A 13,229-nucleotide genomic window follows, 5' to 3' on the forward strand; every position below is an offset into this window, starting at 1 on the left:
GTAATAAATAATTTATCTAGCCTCTGTTTTGGTTGTGTTTTTTGTGTTTAATTAGTGTTTGTGCCTAGTAGAGCCGTGAAGGCTTGGGGAAAGTCTTTTTGATCTTGCTGTAAAAACAGAAACTTTTAGCGCTCACGAGAACTGCTGCCATTTTTATTTGGAAAGTGCTATTTAGTTAATTATTTTTGCAGATTATTAGTAGATAAATTCCTCACGTCCAGCAATGTTTTTAGAATTTTTTGGGTTCCAGAAGTTTGCGTTGGATACAGATTACTACAGACTGTTCTGTTTTTGACAGATTCTGTTTTTCGTGTGTTGTTTGCTTATTTTGATGAATCTATGGCTAGTAAAAGAGTTTATAAACCATAGAGAAGTTGGAATACAGTAGGTTTAACACCAATATAAATCAAGAATGAGTTCATTACAGTACCTTGAAGTGGTGTTTTGTTTTCTTTCGCTAACGGAGCTCACGAGATTTTCTATTTAAGTTTTGTGTTGTGAAGTTTTCAAGTTTTGCGTAAAGATTTGATGGATTATGGAACAAGGAGTGGAAAGAGCCTAAGCTTGGGTATGCCCATGGCACCCCAAGGAAAATTCAAGGATACCAAAAAGCCTAATCTTGCGGATGCCCCGAAAGGCATCCCCTCTTTCGTCTTCGTCCATCGGTAACATTACTTGGAGCTATATTTTTATTCACCACATGATATGTGTTTTGCTTGGAGAGTCTTGTATGATTTGAGTCTTTTCTTTTTAGTTTACCACAATCATCCTTTCTGTACACACCTTTTGAGAGAGACTCACTGTAAGTGCATCTAGTGCCACCCCTAGCTGGTTTTGGAGTATTGACGACAAACCTAGTTGAGGTTCTAATGTGTTTGTGAGAATTGCAGGATAACAGAGGTAGAAGTCCCTCATTGATTCGGTTTTCCTACCAGAGATGACCCCTAAAAATGTATGAAGACATTGAAGTCAGAGGTGGTATGTGAAGACATTCACATTGAAGACTATGATAAGAGAAGACATCGCGTGAAGACTATGGAGCGCGAAGATTTAGCAGTTTCGTCGTTCTGTGTTTTTATTTGTTGAGTCATAGGAACCACCGTACTGTTAAGTGGGGTCCAAGAGAACCAGTCAAAATGACTGAAGTGATGCTTAACCAAAATCCTATGTCTTCGAGTGAAGACTATGAGAGCAAATCTTGTCCAGAGTTGGATAAGTCAGCTTTGCTTGTAGTCCAAGTAAAGTTGTCGTGTGTGTTTGAAATCTGACCGTTGGAACATGTGTTAGTTCCTTAGTGACCAAGGGTCATTTCGGACAAACCAGGTCGGGTTGCCTAGTGGCTATAAATAGCCCACCCCCTACAACCATAAATGGTTGGCTGCTCAGAGTTAGTACACGGCTTTTGTCATTTGAGAGCAACCCACCTCGAAGCCTTTGAGAGAGAATTCCTTGCAAGGATAAAGCCCTAAACACCCAAAGCCAAAGAGTGTTAGGCATCACTTAAGTCTTCCTGTCTGTGTGATCTGAAGACTTATTACACTTGAGGACTATGAATCCTCCAGCCGGTTAGACGTCGCGTTCTGAGCATCCAAGAGTCATTGTGGATCGCCGGTGAACGAAGTCTGTGAAGGTTTGGAAGTCTACCTTGAAGACTTACCAGAGTGATTGGGCGAGGTCTGTGTGACCATAGCTCAAGGGGAATACGGTGAGGATTGAGTGTCCTGAGCTGCGTGTTCAGGCTGGGTGTCCGGGACTGTGTGTCCTCAGGTTTAAATACCTAGCCGCCCTAACCAGACGTACAACTGTCACAGCAGTTGGAACTGGTCTACCAAATATTTGTCTTCACCAAGCTCACTGGTTCTATCCTTCCCATCTCTTTATTTACAGTTGGTCCTTGTGAAGTCATTGCCTATTTGCATTGTCCATTTGTCTTTACTGTGTGACTGTTTGTTTAGATTGGTTTCATATTATCTTCCATCCTGATCCGTACTGCCTAGCTGTTGTTAGTCTTTGTGCTTTCACTTCATTGAATACTTGACTATGGCTTGTCTAGGGTAGTCTACCTTCCGCTGCATGGTTATAGGTTCATTTCTATCGTTTGTCTTCAAAACTCCCATGTTTTGAAGACTTTCATAAAAATAACCTATTCACCCCCCCCTCTAGTCGATATAACGCACTTTCAATTGGTATCAAAGCGAGGTACTCCCTTATTCTGTGTGATTTTGGTTTAACCGCCTGGAGTTTTAGTTATGTCGACCACAGAAATGAAGACTGTGTCTTGCCCCATCTTTGACGGTCACGAGTATCCCAAGTGGAAGGCCATGATGAAGAAGCGCCTCATGGCGATGAACAGCGAGCTGTGGACCGTCACTGAGATTGGTCTGACCGATCTGTGCAAGATGGCGGAAGCTGATGACATTCGCAAGTACACTCTTCTCAACCTCACGGCGAAGGACGTCATCTGCTCCTGTCTGTCTCAAAATTAGTTCAGGAATATCATGCATCTCAATCATGCGAAGCTTATCTGGGACCGTCTCTCTGAGGTCTATGAAGGTCATCGAACTCGTCATGATCCTTGGTTTGAGGACTTTAAGGAATCTCTCAAAGTGATGACATTCGAACCAGAATCATCATCTTCTGCATCATGCCTTATGGCAAAAGATGCTAAGGTAACTGAATGCTATCTATCTGAATCCAGCGATGATGAATCTGGTGATGAATTTGGATCCAGCTATGCAAAAATTTCTTCCCTTGCCACTAAACAACAGAAAGCTATGGAACATATTCAAAAACTATTAGACAAAAGCGATGATCTGTTGGACGCTGAAATGACTCGATCTCAGTCCTTAATTGAAGACATAAAAAATCTTCATGTTAAGTATGAGGAACTTGAAAGTCGTCATGAAACGCTCTCAACAACTCATGAAAAGCTTTCCTATGATTATCTTCAAAGGAAGCAAGAACTCGAGAAATTGAGAGCGGCTCATGAAGATCTTCAAAAGGAAAACGAGTCACTTCGCGCTGAACAGATCAGTCCCGCTCAGGAAGGATTTAAACCACCATGTCTTAAATGCCTTGAGCGTGATAATGCTACTTCTGTTGCTGAATGTTCTACTACTGCTACTGTTGCAATATCTTCAACTGTTGATGTGGTAACTAACCCATCTACTGAGGATGCCATTACTATTGCTGATAAAAATGCTAGGTTGAAGACATTGCTTGAAACAGGGATGTACAAAAGTCTCAAAGGGCATCAGACACTATGTGATGTCCTCAAAAGGCAGATCCTGAACCAAAACCCTAGGAAAGAGGGTGTTGGATTCCAAAGGAAAATGAATGTTGATGGCTCTTACTGGAAACCTGAGCAGTACCCCAAAACCACATGGGTTCCTGCAAAGGAACCTTCACTGGATCCATCCACCCAGTCTGGCTTCACTTGTGCTAATCCCATTGTTATTGATGAATCCTTTGATGCAAACTATAAACTGTTTAAGAATCAGAATGGTGAAGTGTTTGCCAGGTATATTGGTACTAACTGCAGGAATGGGCCACCTATGAAGAAAGTCTAGGTGCCGAAAAGGTTGTTGGAGAATCTTCCTGTGAATGTCATCATGACACCACAAGTGAAGAAGACAAACCCCAGACCACAGGCTTCATATGGTCCAAAGGCTTCATACATTCCAAGGACTCACCTGAGTCGCACTAATGCAAATGTTTTGCAGGGAAACCATACTCAGGCCTATGAATATGAGCGCGGTTCATCAAACCGCCATGTTCATAAGACCAAGAACTACTCCGCTTATTCTTATGAGTACTATTGTCCACCTGCAAGACTTTTTGCTAGGGCTCCAAAGCCAAAGTTCTCAGATGCTGCACTTAGACTCATTTCTTCGAAGCCACCCTTGAAGATGTGGGTGGCTAAGAAAGCTTAACTCTCTTTTGCAGGGAAGGGTCTCCAGCCGAAAATCAAATTCGTATGAAGCTATTGATGGGGACCTTAAACATCTTGTAGGGCGCAAGATCAAATGCCAAAATGGTCTTATTATGTATTTTGTTCCTGAGTCGCTTGCTACTTGCCCTATTAGTCCTAACCTCGATCTAAGCCTTCATAATCCACTTGCTCGTCAAATGTTTATGCTTCACAATTCTCCCCGTGAAGCCCATCCCCCCAACTCACTGTAGGGTACGACACCAGCTGCTTCAGAATGGATTATTGATAGTGGGTGTACTAATCACATGACTGGCAAGCGAAGTCTTCTCATGGACTCAACCTTACGTCCATCTGACAAGAGTCACATCAAATTTGATGATACTGGTAAAAGCAAGGTATTGGGTCTAAGTAGAGTTGCAATCTCAAGGGATCAACACATGGATAAAGTGATGCTTGTTGAATCCCTTGGTTTCAACTTAATGTCTGTCTCAATGCTTTGTGATTTAAACATGATTGTGATATTTGGAAAATATCGTTGCCTTGTTCTAATGGAATCTGACAAGTCTCTAGTCTTTGAAGGGTATTGGAAAGATGATTTGTACGTGGTAGATTTATCAGCAGGACCACAACTTGCCGTATGTCTTCTAGCAAAAGCTTCTGAATGCTGGCTCTGGCATCGGAGGCTAGGGCATGCTGGCATGAGGAATTTGCACACCCTTGCAAGGAAGAAGCATGTCATAGGCATCGAGGGCGTCAAGTTCAATAAGGATCACTTATGCGGTGCCTGTGAAGCAGGAAAGATGACGAGGGCCAAGCATCCCTCGAAGACAATCATGATAATGACTCAACCCTTCGAACTACTCCACATGGACCTTTTTGGTCCCCACTCATTACTCAACTCTTACTACTACTGCTTGTCTCTATGGCTTTGTCATTGTTAATGATTATTCAAGATATACTTGGGTGCATATAATCCTCTACAAGACTGAAGTGCAGGATGTCTTCAGACGCTTTGCCAATCGAGCCATGAACAACTATGGCATCAAGATCAAGCACATCAGAAGTGACAATGGCACTGAATTCAAGAACACTGGTCTAGACACTTATCTTGATACTTTGGGCATTACACATGAATTCTCAGCTCCGTACACACCGCAGCAGAACGGCGTCGTGGAACGCAAGAACAGAACACTTATTGAAATGGCCCGGACGATGCTTGATGAATACAAGACTCCAAGAAAGTTCTGGCCTGAAGCCATTGATACTGCATGCCATATCATCAACCGTGTTTATCTTCACAAGCTTCTCAACAAGACGTCCTATGAGCTCCTTACTGGCAAGAAGCCAAATGTCAGTTACTTCAGAGTATTTGGTGCCAGGTGCTGGATCAAGGATCCACATCACACTTCAAAATTTGCACCAAAAGCACATGAAGGTTTTATGCTTGGATATGGAAAGGATTCGCACTCCTACAGAGTCTTCAACCTCTTTCACTATAAAGTGGTTGAAACTATGGATGTGCGGTTCGATGAGACTAACGGCTCGCAAAGAGAGCACCTGCCAAATGTGCTAGATGAAGTTCCATCCAGTGAATCAATCAAACTTATGGGAACTGGAGAAATCATACCTTCTGAAGCTCAGCCTGAAGAGGAACTTATCATCTCCGCACCTGATCAACCTGAAGACAATGCTCACCCTGAAGACAATCCTTCTAACGATGAAAATGATCAACAAGAGCAAAATCTTCGTCCTGTACATCCTCGTGTTGCAAATGAAGTGCAGATTGAGAGAATAATTGATAGCATCAATGCACCAGGTCCACTCACTCGTTCAAGGGCAACATAGCTAGCAAATTTCTGTGGACACTTCGCATTTGTCTTAATATCTGAACCCAAGAAAGTTGATGAAGCCTTCATGGAACCTGAATCGATTCAAGCTATGCAAGAAGAGCTTCAACAGTTTGAGCTGAATAATGTATGGGAACTGGTTAAGCGTCCTGATCCTCGCAAGCACAATATAATAGGCACCAAATGGATATATCGGAACAAGAAAGATGAGCATGGTCAAGTTGTCAGAAACAAAGCTCGTCTCGTTGCTCAAGGATATACTCAAGTTGAAGGGATTGACTTCGATGAGACATTTGCTCCTGTGGCTAGACTTGAAGCCATACGCATACTGCTGGCCTATGCAAATCATCATAACATTCTTCTGCATCAAATGGATGTGAAGAGCGCTTTTATCAATGGCAAGATTGATGAAGAAGTGTATGTTGCACAACCGCCTGGCTTTGAAGATCCAAAACATCCTGATATGGTGTACAAGCTCAACAAGGCACTGTATGGCCTCAAACAAGCCCCTAGGGCTTGGTATGACACACTCAAAGACTTCCTGAAGAGAAAAGGCTTCAAACCTGGTTCCCTCGACCCCACTCTCTTCACGAAGACATATGATGGTGAACTGTTTGTGTGCCAAATATATGTGGATGACATTATCTTCGGCTGCACCAATCAGAAATACACTGACGAGTTTGGATATATGATGCAAGAGCAATATCAGATGTCCATGATGGGTGAGCTGAAGTTCTTCCTTGGTCTTCAAATACATCAGCAACGCAACAGCATCTTCATATCTCAAGAGAAGTACCTCAAAGATTGCCTGAAGAAATTTGGGATGCAAGACTGCAAAGGCTTCACGACGCCAATGCCAGCCAAACATCATCTGGGTCCCAACGACAATGGTAAAGAGTTTGATCAAAAGGTATATCGCTCCATGATTGGTTCTTTACTTTATCTATGTGCATCTAGGCCAGATATTATGCTTAGTGTTTGCATGTGTGCTCGATTCTAAGCGGCACCAAAGGAATCGCATCACTTGGCTGTGAAGCGAATTCTTCGATATTTGGCTTACACCCCAACATTAGGATTATGGTATCCAAAGGGCTCAGAGTTTGATCTGGTTGGATTCTCGGATGCTGATTATGCTGGTGACAAGGTGGATCGCAAGTCTACATCAGGCACACGTCATTTTCTGGGATGATCACTTGTATGTTGGTCTTCAAAGAAGCAGAACTATGTATCTCTCTCCACTGTTGAATCTGAATACATTGCTGCTGGATCTTGTTGCGCTCAGCTTCTATGGATGAAGCAAACACTCAAAGACTATGGCATTCATCTGAAGCAAGTGCCACTCTACTGCGACAATGAAAGCACCATCAAGATTGCCAACAACCCAGTTCAGCACTCGAAGACAAAGCACATTGAAATTCGTCATCACTTTCTCAGAGATCATGTTGTGAAGGAAGATATTGATATCATACACGTCAACACTGAAGAGCAATTGGCAGATATCTTCACCAAGCCCTTGGATGAGAAGAGGTTCTGCAAGTTACGGTATGAGCTAAATATCTTGGAATCCTCAAATGTCCTGTGATCAGGCACTCATCCTAACACTTATGCATATTGATGACTTAGATGTGCAACACACGAAGTAAAGTATATCTTCAATCAATGAAGACTTACATTCTAAGTGTGAATACATTAATGTGGAATTTGACTTTGGAGCGCCACGATAATTGTGCGCCGTGTCTGGGTCTAATACTTCCTATACGGTGGGTAACGCCACCACCAAATTTTTCTGTTTGAAGTGTTTCACTCATGGCGTTACGTTTGGTATGTCTTCACATTTGGTTTGGCTTCAATCTCAACTTGACTTCATGATTATCTTCACTATGTTGATTTGATTGTCTTTCTCATATATATATATATATATATATATATATATATATATATATATATATATATATATATATATATACTAGTATTCTGTCCTCTACAGCATTCACTTATAGCTATGTCTTCTTGTTGAATCTTTTGAACTAAGTGAATGTGATCGGACCCTAACCTCTCTATGCTTTCTATCTCAAACTCTATCTCTCCAAATCATACGCATTCTATTGCAACTGTCGAATATCTTCTCTGCGTCCTTGTTAGCAGAAGATACAGAGACAAACATTAAGTCTGTTTTCAATGCTAAATCCTTTCACCTGAAACCCGGAGAAGTGGGAACGACCACCCGACAATCCAGGCGTGCGTGGGAACGTGGAACAACCTCTGATAAGTTGCATGATAGCCACGTGCCCTTCAGATGTGAATCGCCAGGGGCACCTGTGTAATAACATTGTGCCGTCCCTGTCCCTATAAATACACGCCTCACCACAGTCATTATCCTTTCTTCCACTCTCGCACAAACCCTAGCGCCACCGCTAGCCCTCGACGACGCCAGCGACGAAGCGCTTAGCTGTCGCGACCTCACCAACGCCGTCTTCACGCTGGCCGCGGACATCGTCTTCTCCGCCGTCGCCGTAGGTGTCCTCTATCGCCAAGTTAGGGCACGGACGAACAAACTGCTCGGCCTCCTCTCCCACTCCATCTAGCAGTTCTTTGTGTGGTAAATAAAACTTCCTTTTTACGGCCCCTTTGATCCTATAGATTCATTACTTTCTACCACAAGCAGTTTATGTTCACACAAGTTGGATCTATTTCATACTGCATATCATAATATGCCTAGTATGTTCACTTATGCTTCACAAAGTAGTTAGATTCCTCACTTTTACTTATTCGTGGATTCGTACAAATCTGGAACCAACTCTTTATCTATGAGTGAATGTCTTCGCACGATGAGGTCAATGTCTTCTAAACTGATTTATCTTCAAAATCTTCTGAGAATGCATATGACCTCTTCCCCTTCCCTCGCACCTTAATGCTGTCACAGGTACATGTCCGTGGGAGAATCCCTTGGTTCTCATAGTCTGCATTCGTTTGTAGAATTCTTACAGCATCACATTAACTCTCCCGAAGCCAGTTCCTGTTTGACCAGAAAGCAGAAGTCATTGAAGCCTTTCAGTTTAAAGTTCATGGCTACAGAGAAATCAGCAAGGAAGGGTGGCAGACAGCGTCAAGGGGGAACATCAAGAGATCTGTCTGATGACCTCTCAGAGCTGTACAAGACAGATCCAAAAGAGGATTACAATCAGCGCAAGACACGAATCCAATGGATTCGAAGATATTGGGCAGAACAGTGGTTCAAGTATAGGTTCGTGACCCAGAAGTATGCTGAGAAGAATGCCATCAAACGACCATGGGGAGACATTCTATACAGAAATCTTCAACCCAAGTCCAGAGATGAAGCCATTGAACAAGGCTTCTATCCTTGCATGGTCCGTGGACCGCAGCCTGCGGATGCAGACCCATCTTCATTACTGTGGTGCCGCGATGATAATCTATTCAAGCGCAACCTTCAGTTTGCCAGGAACTCGGCCAAAGAGAACAAGAAGTCACGAGGCTTAGACTTCAATCCAGGCCCCTCTGCTCCTCGTGCTGATGGCACACGCGAAGCTGAACCCAATCTTGTTTGGCCCTTCTACAACCTGGAAGGTCTCATCACTCATATCATGGTTCAAGGGACAGCCATGGATGAGCCTGCAGATGACGCTGAATCTGATGAAGCGCCTGCATCGCCGAAGCCAAAGAAACTGAAGAAGCCTAAAGCTTCAAAGCCTGCTCCTGCACCAAAGGTCTTACAGGCGAAGCCTCTGGCCACTGCACCTCCTGAACACAGTGTGCAGTCTGAAGATTTGTCACGCATCTCCAAGCCCTCGAGAGTAAAGATGCCCTTGCAACCCACCATCCAAGAACTGACTGCTGCTGCTATTCTGCACAATGACGCCATTGATCTGTCCAGCGATGAAGATCTTGCAGATGACGCTCTTGAGCAACTGATCAAGAGCAAGGAAGAAGAAGAGATCTTCAATGATTTGCCTCTCTTTGATGTGGCAATCATCCATAACTTCATTGATGAGTGGTTTGACACGCCCAACCTCAGCTTTGAAGATCTGCAACTTCCAATTGGCCTCAGTGTCGCCTTCACTGGCGCCATTGCTTCTGAGCTAGCTCTAGCTCAGCGCATCGTTGAACTGAAGCAAAAGATCGACTATGAGAAAGCTTAGTTCAAGAAGCACATGGCCAAGCTCAGCGTGCAAGATGTGAAAAACTTTAAGATTATGCTGCACGAGCTCAAGGAAGCCTTTCTCAAGAAGCATCAAGAAGCTAAAGGTTCTCGTGAGCGCATGAAGAGCCTGGCTGACAAGTGTGTGCAAGCCTACAATGAGGCTGAGAAGCGCAAGGCTCTTGGTCATCCTGGCATCGACCCAAGAATGGCTGCAAAGAAGAAGAAGCCGTCAACAGACCAATCTGCACCTTCAAGGCGGGAAGAGCCACGCATAGTCTTTCCAAGCACCATGACTGACTCAAAGCCAAAGGTCCGGTCAACCACTTCAGAACTGAAGAAGACGAGGACTGCCGAGGCTTAAGCCAGAAAGAGGAAAAATCATGATGCTTCTGATGTCGCTCCCTCCAAGAAGAAGCGCAGAACCAAGAAAGATTGGGCTGCTCCCACAGAGACCCTTGTTGTAGAACCCATCTCTGTTGCTCGCCCTGATTCCTTGCATCAAGAATGACGGATAGTAGTTCATGAGCCTGCTTCCACAGAGGCTCCTAAAGCTAAAGACATTCCAGCAGTTGACCCCACCGCTGCTGAAGACATTGGTCATCATGACAATGTTGAAGATGATGAAGTCCTTCCTCAGATCGAGCACCAACTGGTATCATCGCCAGTGCTCACGCACAGCGAACTCATCAGCATTGGTCGTCATCTGACGCCAACTGCTCAGGATGCATCATGGGCTGATCACCCACAACAACAAGACACCCCGAGTACTCCCCAACAACAACAAGTCACACCACCTGTGCAAGACGAAGAAGACGACTTTGAGGCCCATCCAACTCCATCTCCACAGGCGTCACCAGTGCTATGCAGGCTTCGCAAAGGAACAAGGCCTCAAGTCCCTCTTTCGAGCATTCCAGAAGGAGAAGTGCACCACCAATCTGTTGCACGTCAAGTGTTTCCAGATGCCACTCCTACTATGACTGTCTCTGAATCCGAAGCCAAAATGGCAGAAGATGTTCCGGCTGCATCAGCCAATGAAGAAGAAGCCCCAAGAGTTGCTACACCCCCGTATCACCAAGATGTTGTTCTCGAGGAGAACGTGACCGACCCTCCAGCTTCTGAAGTGGAGGTTGAGAATCCTGAGGCTGCCACCACTAACACCACTGAAGCCAATGACGTGGTCATGGCTGAAGACACTGTGGAGCCTACACCTAACACTGTGCCAGAGGCCAATGAAGCCAATGATGCACCTGCAACAGATGTGCAGCCTGACGCCTCTGTTGATGCCACTGCTCCTGTTCCGCCACCAAGGCCACACACTATCGAGCAAGCATTCAACTATGGCCAACTTATCACTGTCAAATGGCCTTTTCTAACTCCTCCGCCTGCTGCTGGTCCTCAGTTGACTATCACGTTTAGCATAGGCCTCAGGTTCAGAAGCCAATGCCAAGGTTGCCCAGGTTTCCAGGTACTGCATCTGCACCCGAATCTTTTAATATCAATGGCTTCAAGGCACACAATGTTGGAAATATGCCCTAGAGGCAATAATAAAAGGATTATTATTATATTTCCTTGTTCATGATAATTGTCTTTTATTCATGCTATAATTGTGTTATCCGGAAATCGTAATACATGTGTGAATAAATAGACACCAACATGTCCTTAGTAAGCATCTAGTTGACTAGCTCGTTGATCAACAGATAGTCATGGTTTCCTGACTATGGACATTGGATGTCATTGATAACGAGATCACATCATTAGGAGAATGATGTGATGGACAAGACCCAATCCTAAACATAGCACAAGATCGTATAGTTCGTTTGCTAGAGTTTTTCCAATGTCAAGTATCTTTTCCTTAGACCATGAGATCATGTAACTCCCAGATGCCGTAGGAGTGCTTTGGGTGTACCAAACGTCACAACGTAACTGGGTGACTATAAAGGTATACTACGGGTATCTCCGAAAATGTCTGTTGGGTTGACACGGATCAAGACTAGGATTTGTCACTCTGTATAACGCAGAGGTATCTCTGGGCCCACTCGGTAATGCATCATCATAATGAGCTCAAAGTGACCAAGTGTCTGGTCACGGGATCATGCATTAAGGTACGAGTAAAGTGACTTGCCGGTAACGAGATTGAACGAGGTATTGGGATACCGACGATCAAATCTCGGGCAAGTAACGTACCGATTGACAAAGGGAATTGTATACGGGGTTGCTTGAATCCTCGACATCGTGGTTCATCCGATGAGATCATCGAGGAGCATGTGGGAGCCAACATGGGTATCCAGATCCCGCTGTTGGTTATTGACCGGAGAGCCATCTTGGTCATGTCTACATGTCTCCCGAACCCGTAGGGTCTACACACTTAAGGTTCGGTGACGCTAGGGTTGTAGAGATATAATATGCAGTAACCCGAAAGTTGTTCGGCGTCCCAGATGAGATCCTGGACGTCACGAGGAGTTCCGGAATGGTCCGGAGGTGAAGAATTATATATAGGAAGTGCAGTTTCGGCCATCGGGAGAGTTTCGGGGGTCACCGGTATTGTACGGGGACCACCGGAAGGGCCCCGGGTGGGGCCACCCATCCCTGAGGGCCCATGGGCTAAAGTGGGGAGGGGAACCAGCCCATAGTGGGCTGGTGCGCCCCCCTTGGCCCACCCCATGCGCCTAGGGTTGGGAACCCTAGGGTGGGGGGGCGCCCCACCTGGCTTGGGGGGCACTCCACCCCTTGGCCGCCGCCCCCCCTAGGAGATCCCATCTCCTAGGGCCGGCGCACCCCCTAGGGGGCCTATATAAAGGGGGGAGGGAGGGGCAGCCACACCCTTGAGTCCTGGCGCCTCCCTCTCCCCTGCTACACCTCTCCCTCTCGCAGTAAAACGGCGAAGCCCTGCTGCGGTGACCCCTGCATCCACCACCACGCCGTCGTGCTGCTGGATCTTCATCAACCTCTCCTTCCCCCTTGCTGGATCAAGAAGGAGGAGACGTCACGCTGACCGTACGTGTGTTGAACGCGGAGGTGCCGTCCGTTCGGCGTTAGGATCTCCGGTGATTTGGATCACGTCGAGTACGACTTCCTCATCCCCGTTCTTTGAACGCTTCCGCGCGTGATCTACAAAGGTATGTAGATGCAATCCGATCACTCGTTGCTAGATGAACTCATATATGGATCTTGGTGAAACCGTAGGAAATTTTTTGTTTTCTGCAACGTTCCCCAACAGTGGTATTGTCACGACCGGTTTTCCAATAAAAATATTTATTGAGAAACCAATCTTTTGAGTCCAGTATGAGAGAAA

The sequence above is a fragment of the Triticum aestivum genome, chromosome 3A (assembly GCF_018294505.1).
Source record: "Triticum aestivum cultivar Chinese Spring chromosome 3A, IWGSC CS RefSeq v2.1, whole genome shotgun sequence".
Classification (NCBI taxonomy): domain Eukaryota; kingdom Viridiplantae; phylum Streptophyta; class Magnoliopsida; order Poales; family Poaceae; genus Triticum; species Triticum aestivum.